A 9,831-nucleotide genomic window follows, 5' to 3' on the forward strand; every position below is an offset into this window, starting at 1 on the left:
ATTGATTTGTAGCTCGGGGGAGGACGATTTTGGGAGGAATTTGAAGAGGAAATCAGTGGGTAACAATTCCTTAACCCTTTCTAGTTGTATTCCATTAATCTATTATTACTTTTGTCATTTAATTTTGAATTTGAGATGAAAATTGGGGAAAAATTGGAAGAAAGTTCTTAGACCTAGAATTCGAATTTTGATTGGGAATTTTACCTTGGATTTGGATAATTTTGGTATGCATGAACTCGTGAGAGTATGAGGATTCTGAAAATATAAATTTTACCCAATTCTGAGACATGGGCCCGAGGGGCGTTTTGGTTATTTTACCTAATTTCGCGCATTAGCTTAGAATTTCTTTGTAGAATCAGTTATTTGAAGTGTTATTTACATTATGAAATTGAATTGAATATATTTGGGCCATTTGGAGTCGAATACTCGTGGCAATAGCGTGGTTTCAGATTAATTTGAGCTGGTTCGAGGTAAGTGGCTTGCCTAACCTTGTGTGAGGGACTTTCCCCTTAGGATTGGTATTGTGATAATTGAAATGCCTTGTACATGAGATGACAAGTGCGTACTTGTGCTAATTGTTGAAAACCCTATTTTCATTAAGTAACTTTAATTGTGTTTTCCCTTCCTATTTATTCTACTTGCACTTTTAAACCTGCTGTTAGCTTAGAAAAGCATGTATAATTGACTTAATTGCTTTATTTGCTTTAACTGCCTTATTTGAATTACGTGAAACATGCTAGTTTAGAATTGCCTGTGTTACTTTGGTATGAAGTTGAGTTTATTTGAGTGTTCTTTGTGCCATTGTTGTGTGTTTTACTTTGGGACTACGAGACGACATCCCGGGAGATCCCCTGTACGCATTTATGATGTGAGCTGAAGTGCAGGATACCGAGAGATCCCCAGTACGTATATTGAGGATACTAAGAGATCCTTGGGATACCAAGAGATCCCTAGCATACATTGAGGATACCAAGAGATCCTCGGAATACCAAGAGATCCCTAGCATATATTGAGGATACCGAGAGATCCTCGGGATACCATGAGATCCCTAGCATACATTGAGGATACCAAGAGATCCTCGGGATACCAAGATATCCCTAGCATATATTGAGGATACGAAGAGATCCTCGGGATACTAAGAGATCCCTAGAATACATTGAGGATACCAAGAGATCCCTGAAATATATTGAGGGTACTAAGAGATCCTCGGGATACTAAGAGATCCCCGATTATTATCTTTGTGAAGAGTGGTGTTTTCTTGTGATTGTTTTTGTCTCTGTTTCAGTTGTTGTTATCCTTATTATCCTGTATTAATTCTTACTGTTAGTTTTCAACTATATTGCTTATCTTATTCTGTTATACCTAATATTTCATTTAATCTCAGTAAGGCCCTGACCTTCCTCGTCACTACCCGACCGAGGTTAGGTTTGGCACTTACTGAGTACCACTGTGGTGTACTCATGCCCTTTTTGCGCATGTTTTTCATGTGCAGATCTAGGTACCTCCATTCAGACTTATCACTCGTGAGACGAGGTGCTTGTAGAGACTCCGAGGTAAATCTGCCGCCTCCGCAGAGTCCCTTGCTACTCCCCCTTTTTAGTATTAGCCCTTCTATATTTTCCTTTCCTTTGTTAGATATTCTGGAGTTAGATACTAGTAGACATTCAAAGGCTTGTGATCATGAGATTCCGGGTTTTGGGAAAAGTATTTAGATTTTGAGAGTTGATATTGTGTATGCTGAGCAACACTTTTAAACACTGTTTTATTTCACTATTTCGTTCTTATTATTTTCTTACGCAAATTGGTTTATTTTTCCATATTGTTAGGCTTACCTAGTCGCAGAGACTAGGTGCCGTCACAATGGTTCACGGAGGGCGAATCGGGGTCGTGGCAAGTTGGTATCAAAGCTTTAGGTTCATAGGAGTCATGAATCACAAGCCGATTTATTAGAGTCTCGCGGATCGGAACGGAGACATCTGTACTTATCTACGGGAGGCTGTGTAACCGTTAGGAAAAATTCCACTTCATTTGATTTCCTTGTCGTGTGAGGTTTTGACATCACAATCCTTAACCTTTATCTTCCATTCTCTCACAGATGGTAAGGACACGTGCTACCAGAGATAATCAGACACCCGCGCCCCCTACGAGAACTGTTAGAGGTCGGCGCCGGGGTAGAGGCCAAGGACGTGCACACGGTGCAGCCAGAGCACCCGCGTGAGCTGCCACCAAGGAGCCACAAGCAGTTCTAGCCAAAGCCCAGGCACCGGATACGTCTACTGCTACTACTACTCTAGCACTTCAGGATATATTAGCATAGTTCCTGAGCATGTTTGGTACATTAGTTCAGGCGTGGTTGATTCAAGTTGTACCAACTACTTCACAGATCGGGGAAGGGACCCAGACTTTCGCCACCCCCACTCTAGAGCAGCGAGTTCTCATTGGTCGGGTTCTAGGTGTCATAGCGACACAGCCTGTGGTCCCAGTTCAGCAGGTGGTGAGGACCTCTCGCTGAGTAGAGGACAGGTGGGTCCAAGAGAAAGAGGACAAACGAGGACAGGAGAGAGAGTATAGGGAAGTGAGGAGACCTCGTAGACTGGAGAGACCCACTGGTCCTTATTTTGGAGGAAGAGTACGTCATGGTAGAGGTTTTGTGGGTCAACCAAATTAGTTTGCATCTCAGATTTCACACAGTGTTTCAGGTGTTTAGGGGTCTTGGAGTACCCGTACCGCACAGTTCCCACTGCCACATCCTCCTAGAGCTTGTTTTGAGTGTGGTGACACACGCCATATGGTGAGGGATTGCCCTAGACTTGGGAGGCATGCACCTCCACAGACTTCTCAGCCACAGCGCACTCTGCAGAGTTCTCAGGCTATGATCACAACACCAGTTGCTACCCCACTTGCTTAGCCAGTTAGAGGGGAAGGCCAGGCTAGATATTATGCCCTTCCTGCCCGTACTGAGGCTGTTGCCTCTGATTCTATCATCACATGTATTATACTGGCTTGTCACAGAGATGCATCGGTTCTATTCAATCTAGGCTCCACTTACTCTTATATGTATTCTTGTTTTGCTCCGTATTTGGGTATACCTCGGGATTCTTTGAGTTCCCCTATTTATGTTTCTACTCCTGTGGGAGATCCTTTTATTGTGGACCTATTTATCGGTCGTATTTGCTTGCTCTTAATGGTTTTGAGACCAGAGCTGATTTATTGTTACTCAGCATGGTAGATTTTGATATTATCTTGGGCATGGACTGGTTGTCGCCCCATTATGCTATTCTTGATTGTCACGCCAAAACCGTGATGCTGGATATGCCAGGTGTACCACGTGTTGAGTGGAGAGGTGCTTTTGATCACACTCCCAGTAGAGTTATTTCTTTCCTTAAGGCTCAGCGTATGGTTGAGAAGGGGTGTGACACGTATCTAGCTTATGTGAGAGATGTCAGTATTGATACCCCTTCAGTTGATTCAGTCCCAGTAGTACGGGATTTTCTTGATGTGTTTCCAGTTGATCTTTCGGGCATGCCGCCTGATAGAGACATTGATTTTGGCATTGATCTGTTGCCAGGAACTCAGCCCATTTCTATTCCTTTGTATCGTATGGCTCCTCCTGAGTTGAAGGAGTTGAAGGATCAGTTACAGGAATTGCTTGATAAGGGTTTATTAGGCCCAGTGTATCACCTTGGGGTGCTCTTGTCTTATTTGTGAAGAAAAAGGATGGTTCTATGCGGATCTGTATTGATTATTGTCAGTTGAACAAAGTTACAGTGAAGAACCGTTATCCTTTGCCTATATTGATGATCTGTTTGACCAGCTTCAAGGCGCACAGGTGTTTTCTAAGATCGACTTGCGCTTAGGTTACCATCAGTTGAAGATTCGGGAGCCAGGTATCCCGAAGATTGCTTTCAGGATTGTGAGCACATGATTTTTGCCCTATATGAATTACTCCCATAAATTCAAAAACAAAGTAATTTCTTTCAGTGTTTGCAATTTTGCGGATTTTCGTGGCATTTTCTGTTAATTGTTTGCATTTTTGTTTGTGCATTTTAATTAGTGAAAAATACAAAAAATATGTTGCATTTTCATTTAGAATTTAATTCTACATTTTAAGATTAATTATTAAATTAGGTGTTTTATCAAAAATGAAAATCACAAAATTGGTTTAATTTTGCATTTCTAGCCTTTTAATTATAAATCAATAATTTCCCTTTTAATTTAGAAGTAATTAATTTTTGTAAATATTACATTAGGTTTTTAGCTTAATTTAGTAAATTAATTATTTTTAGGAGTTTTTAAGTTAAGTTTTAATTAATTAAAAAGGAAAAGAAAAACAATTAAATAAAAGAAAAGGAATGGAAATGAAGAAAAGGAATTTGGGCCAAAATTAATTGAACTATATCCAAGCCCAAAACGTTTTGCCCTGGAACCCGCCCCAATATCCGGTCCAGCCCCACCGCCTATCCAAACGACCCCGTTTTGAAGCCTTCGATCTGGGCCATTGATTTTGTTTAATCGGACGGTTGGGAGCTATGGGTTTGATAGTATATTACTGTCCTAACGCACCCCTACCCTCTCTCATCATCCCCACTGTGAGCACGTGATTTTTGTTTTCGCGCGACGATCGCTCCAAAAGAAATAAAATAATAATAACAATTGGTCCTGCTGTACAATTTTTGGATTTTTGCATGGCACTTTGTTAATTATTTATGATTTTTTGCCCATTTTTATTTTATTAAAACAAATACAAAAAAAATGTATGTGTCATGCATAATTTGAACCGTAATCCGGTTGTTAAATAGAAAATCATAAATAGGCATCTTTGTCCGTGATTTTGTTCTTACTTGATTTTACCTGTTTTAAAATATTTTAAGGTGTGTGCAAACAATTGTATTAAGTGTTTATTTAATTTTAATTTGATTTACTTAGGTTTTTGTTTTTAAAATAAAGAAGAAAATAAAATAATAATAATAATAAAAAAAAGAGAGATCTTTTCGGACTTGGGCCAATTTTAAACAAATTGGCCCAAACAAACTCAGCCCAAGACCCCTGTGCAACCCAGTCCAGTCCAAGCTGACACCAAGGACGTCCAAACGACGTCGTAGTGGTTGAGTCTGATCTGAGCCGTTGATCTCTGAATGATCAACGGCCAAGATCACCTCCCCATAACCCACTGATGACCCCGACCCGTTTCCACCCGGACCGACCCAAACCCTCTAAAGATGAAACGACACCGTTTCCCTCGAGCTGAAGGATCCTGGCCCTTCATCGTGCCTTATCCAACGGTTGAGATCAACCCACCCATCCCATATATAACCTTCCAACCATACCCTACCCCCCTATCCAATACCCCGGCCTTCGTCTTCACAGACCATTCCCCTTCAAACCCTAGCCGCCCCCATCTCCCTTCACCAGAAACCCGGCGGCATGAACGCCGGTGACCTTCCCCTTAACACCATAGAACCCCCTTGCCATCCTGAACCTGGATCTGTTAACCACCTAGCTCGAATCCCTTCCCACCTTCTCGAATCTTCATTTGAAGATTCGAGTCGGAACCTGACTTACACCGTTTGACCCCAGTTTCACACCAGACACTCCCCAGACCCCCTCGTGACCAAACCATGCTTGGTTTGGTCCGAATCTGACCAGGGAAGCATGAATCCCAGATCTGATTTTTGGAACCATAGGGTTCCTCGTCGATGGTCCGTGTTTTGTTCAAACCAAAGGATTAAGGTCTAATGGACCTTAATCGAAGTGTTTCTCATATGAGAAACACTTCGATTAAAGCCCGTTCAGCCTTAAGAAAGGTCTGTCCGAATCCGAGTTAAGGCTTTTGATTTTTCGAGATTTGAGGTGAGTCTTGCTTTTCTTTGCTTATTTCTGTTGATCCATTTTCGTTTAAAAGGCCTGTTCATATTTTGTGTGATTTATTTCGAGTTTTATTAAATGTGTCCTGTCCACCTTGCCCGAGCCTTTGTGTTTGATTATTTTCTTTCTTCTACTTGTTCACTGATAATGGTATGTGTAAGCTGTACAATCAAGTGAATATTGAATTGGTTCGTTCATTTAGCTCCTAGGGCCTTTCTGTGTTAACATTGCAATATGAACCCCTTGTGTGATACTGTTAAATGTCTGATTTTTGGCTACGATTGCACCTGTTATGATTAATATAGTCGAGTCGACATGTGTCGTCAATTAGTTTTAAACTAGCTGAACAATAACAAATCGACTTACTTCTGCTAAGCATTTGTTTGAATCAATTAGGAACTGAGTTTGTTTACTTATAGTTGTTAATTTGAATCAGAAATGTAAAAGGAATGTTTTGTTTAAGTTCTGAATTGGAGGGCATGTGCACTTGTGCACAGCATGTGCATTTGTGCACCACAGGTGCATTTGTGCACAGCCTGGTTCCTGCATAAAGGGCTTTTGATTTAAAAATGGTTTGACAGCATGTGCTGTCAGATATATTCTGCTGCCCATACTTTGCTTTAGTTTCAGAAATAATAAACCTTACTAAAAGTGAAGCCTGCCAAGGAAATGTGATGGGGGGTTAATACTTAATTAGCTAAGTGGAAACTGAAAAGGGGCAGCACATGGGAGAGTGTTTCTTTTGGTCTAACAGGCTGTTAAAGGGCTGAGGTTAGGGCCTATAAGAGGGGAGGACATCTGATAATAAGAAAAAAAAAGAGGAGGAGAAAGGGTTAAGAAAAAGATAGAGGGAATTTTCTTGAAAAGGGAGAGTGATACACATTGAGAGATATACACACACACACACACAGACAAACATTGATAAGGACAGAGTGAATTGAGAGGGAACATTTTGAGGAGAGTTGAGTTCTGAAAACAGAAAAACTGGAAAAGAATTCTTTTGGATAGCCAAAATAGATTTCAAGACTGAAATTGGACATTGGAGTTTGAAAAGAAATAGATAGTAAGAGGGATAAAGATACAGAAATCAGAAACTGGTTTTTTGCCTGCTTTTTGTTCAACTCTTAGCCTGCTCAGCCTATTCAGTCAGTTTTCTTTTCTTTCAAGTATCAGCTAAAGTGTGTTAGTTTGGTTTGCCTTGGTTGATTCTCTTGGAATTGGATTGTCTGGATTTCTGTTTCCTACTGCATTGTCTGCTGCTGCCTTTCTGCCATTTTTATCGGTTCTAACTGTATCTTGTACTGGGAGCTGTTCTATTTGTACCTGCCGTTACTGCTGCTGTTTCTGTTGCCATTGTCATTCTACTGACTCCCTTTCTTCTTCGATTGTAAGCATTCCCAGGTACACACTCCTGAAACCTCGTTGGCTGAAAGTTTGAAGTTTGAAGTTGAAATAAAGAAACGAACATCTGATTACTTTACAATCCTTGTGTTCAAAAATAGTTTGAATGGTAGCTTGGTCTGTATTTGTCTAAGTTAGTCTCAACCACGATTGCTCTGTATGAATTATGCACATCTTGATTGACATATTAGATAATGTTGTTTGTTAGATCAGACGTATTTTCAATGTGTATAACCATTAGGTTTCGATTTAGCTATGACGGTATAAGATAGAATCGTGGCAAGCACCTGTACATATTCGGTCTAGACTTTTGAACTGTCAAAGTTGTTATGTTTGGTTTCATTTTCGAGATAAATGTACCCCAAGCTAATTCTCATATAGTGTTACGTTGATAGGATGACCATTTGTGTCAACCCTCTTGTTAGATTACTTGTTCCTATATAGGTTCGATATGGGTTTCGATATAGATTCACTGTTTCGAAATAATGCGACTATTTTTTTTTGTTCAATTAACAGTAGTTTTCCTAATAAACAACTGATTTCATTTATCAAGCCCAAATGAGCTAGTTTTGAAATTCAAACTAGAAGGTCGTTTTTAATGCAATTTAGTGTACGTTATTAGTTTGCTTGCAATCCCCCTTAGCAAATTAACAAAGCTCATTCACTCCTTGAAGACAAGGCCTGAGGTAATTCTCATCTCATAAACAACCAATTAGGTAATCAAACAAAATTCGGATTCGTCAAACATAGTAGATATTTAGTGTATAGTTGCTTAAACAAGTAAGTTCGGTCTTTCTCTTTTATTTTTAAAGACAAAATATAATAGGAACGTAGTCGCTTTAGGATATCCTTTTCTAAAATAGTGAGACGAGCCTCGCCAAATAAAAATGCAAATTGCGGGGCCCTCAATAATTAATCATAATAAATACTTAGAATTTGGGATGGACTGTTTAGTGAATTCCACTGCCTTCCCCAAAGATAATAACGCGTTAGATTCTTTAGGCGCGACTTAATTAAATTACATTCTTAAATTCGGGTGCGCATTTATGTGACCCAAATTCAAATCTCAACGGAGTCGAAATGTGTTAACAACTACGGGTGCATTGATTGTGACGTGGTTCGAGATGCATTTTCACGACGTTGCAATTCTATAAAAATAAATGATAATAATAAAAGCGGTTTAAACTTAATAAAAGCACATAGGTCACAACATGTATTTAAATCAGATATTTAGCCATTATAACAATTTAAGCGACCGTGCTAGAACCACGGGATTCGAGGGTGCCTAACACCTTCCCTCGGGTCAACAGAATTCCTTACTTAGAATTTCTGGTTCGCAGACTTCATTTGGAAAAGTCGAAAATTTCCTCGATTTGGGATTCAAGATAAACCGGTGACTTGGGACACCAAAAACCAAACCTTTCCCAAGTGGCGACTCTGAATTAAATAAATAATCCCATTTCGAATATTGTCACTTAAATTGGAAAAACTCCCCTCGCGCATTTAACCCTTCGGGGCGGGCGCGCAAAAAGGAGGTGTGACAGCTCTGGCGACTCTGCTGGGGACTAATGGACCCAGAACCACTGGTTCAGGGTTCAAGAATTCGAGCTTAGAATAATTGTTATATTTGGCTTTATTATCTGATCTTTATTACATGTTTTTGCATAATGTGCTAAATGCTGTCTTTTACCGCTTTGATATTATCTGAACTGTATATAAACTGTGCCGAAACCCTTCTCTTCTTACCTCCGGGGAGAAGCTCGCTGGTCGAGACTCCCTATTCTGTTAGTGTCTATACCTGAAATAAGAAAGAGGTCGGACAAGTTACAAAGCCGGATGATCTCGCGGGTCCCCGGTACGTAGCCCCCTCCTCGACTCGAGTTGTCCGCTCGGGTACACAGTCTAGAACAAATGCCCAGGTTATAAACCTAGTATAACGAAACTTCATGCCGGATCCCTAGTAGGAACGTTTTTCTGCATCATGTTGCATTCGACTTAGGGGGCTCAACACAGGGGTTGGGCCCGTCTAGGACAGGCAACCTGAAATGAAAAGACCACCCTGCTGCATCCTATTTGTTTTGCGCATTTATTTGCCTCGGTTCCGCATGCTGACCGTTTTTTTTTAAAAAAAGAAGAAAAATAGCGGCATGGGGAGATAATTACTTATTTTGGAAAAATAAAACCAATGTCCAAGTAGTGTCAAAACCTCGCCGGAATTTTTCTAAAAAAGAATAAAAACAAAATTTGTCTTCTTAGTTTGAGTTATTAAAAAAAAATATATAAAATTTTTTCTTCTTTTTTTATCACTTCCCAAAATCAAAAAAAAGAGAAGGTATTTATTTAAAAGTAAAAAAAAACGGAAAATTCATAATTCAAAAAAAAAATGTTGTTTCTTTCGTAGTACCCCTTTTATAAATTCAGACTAATAGTCCAAATATTTCCTAAAAAAAATATAATAATATTTTCTTTAGTCTTTATCTCTTTGCAAAAGAAAAAATATAATAAAAATACGTATTCTTGATTTCTAGGTTTATTTGATTTTTTCTATTTACGGTATTCCCGAAC

This window comes from Nicotiana sylvestris, chromosome 5 (assembly GCF_000393655.2).
Source record: "Nicotiana sylvestris chromosome 5, ASM39365v2, whole genome shotgun sequence".
NCBI lineage: Eukaryota > Viridiplantae > Streptophyta > Magnoliopsida > Solanales > Solanaceae > Nicotiana > Nicotiana sylvestris.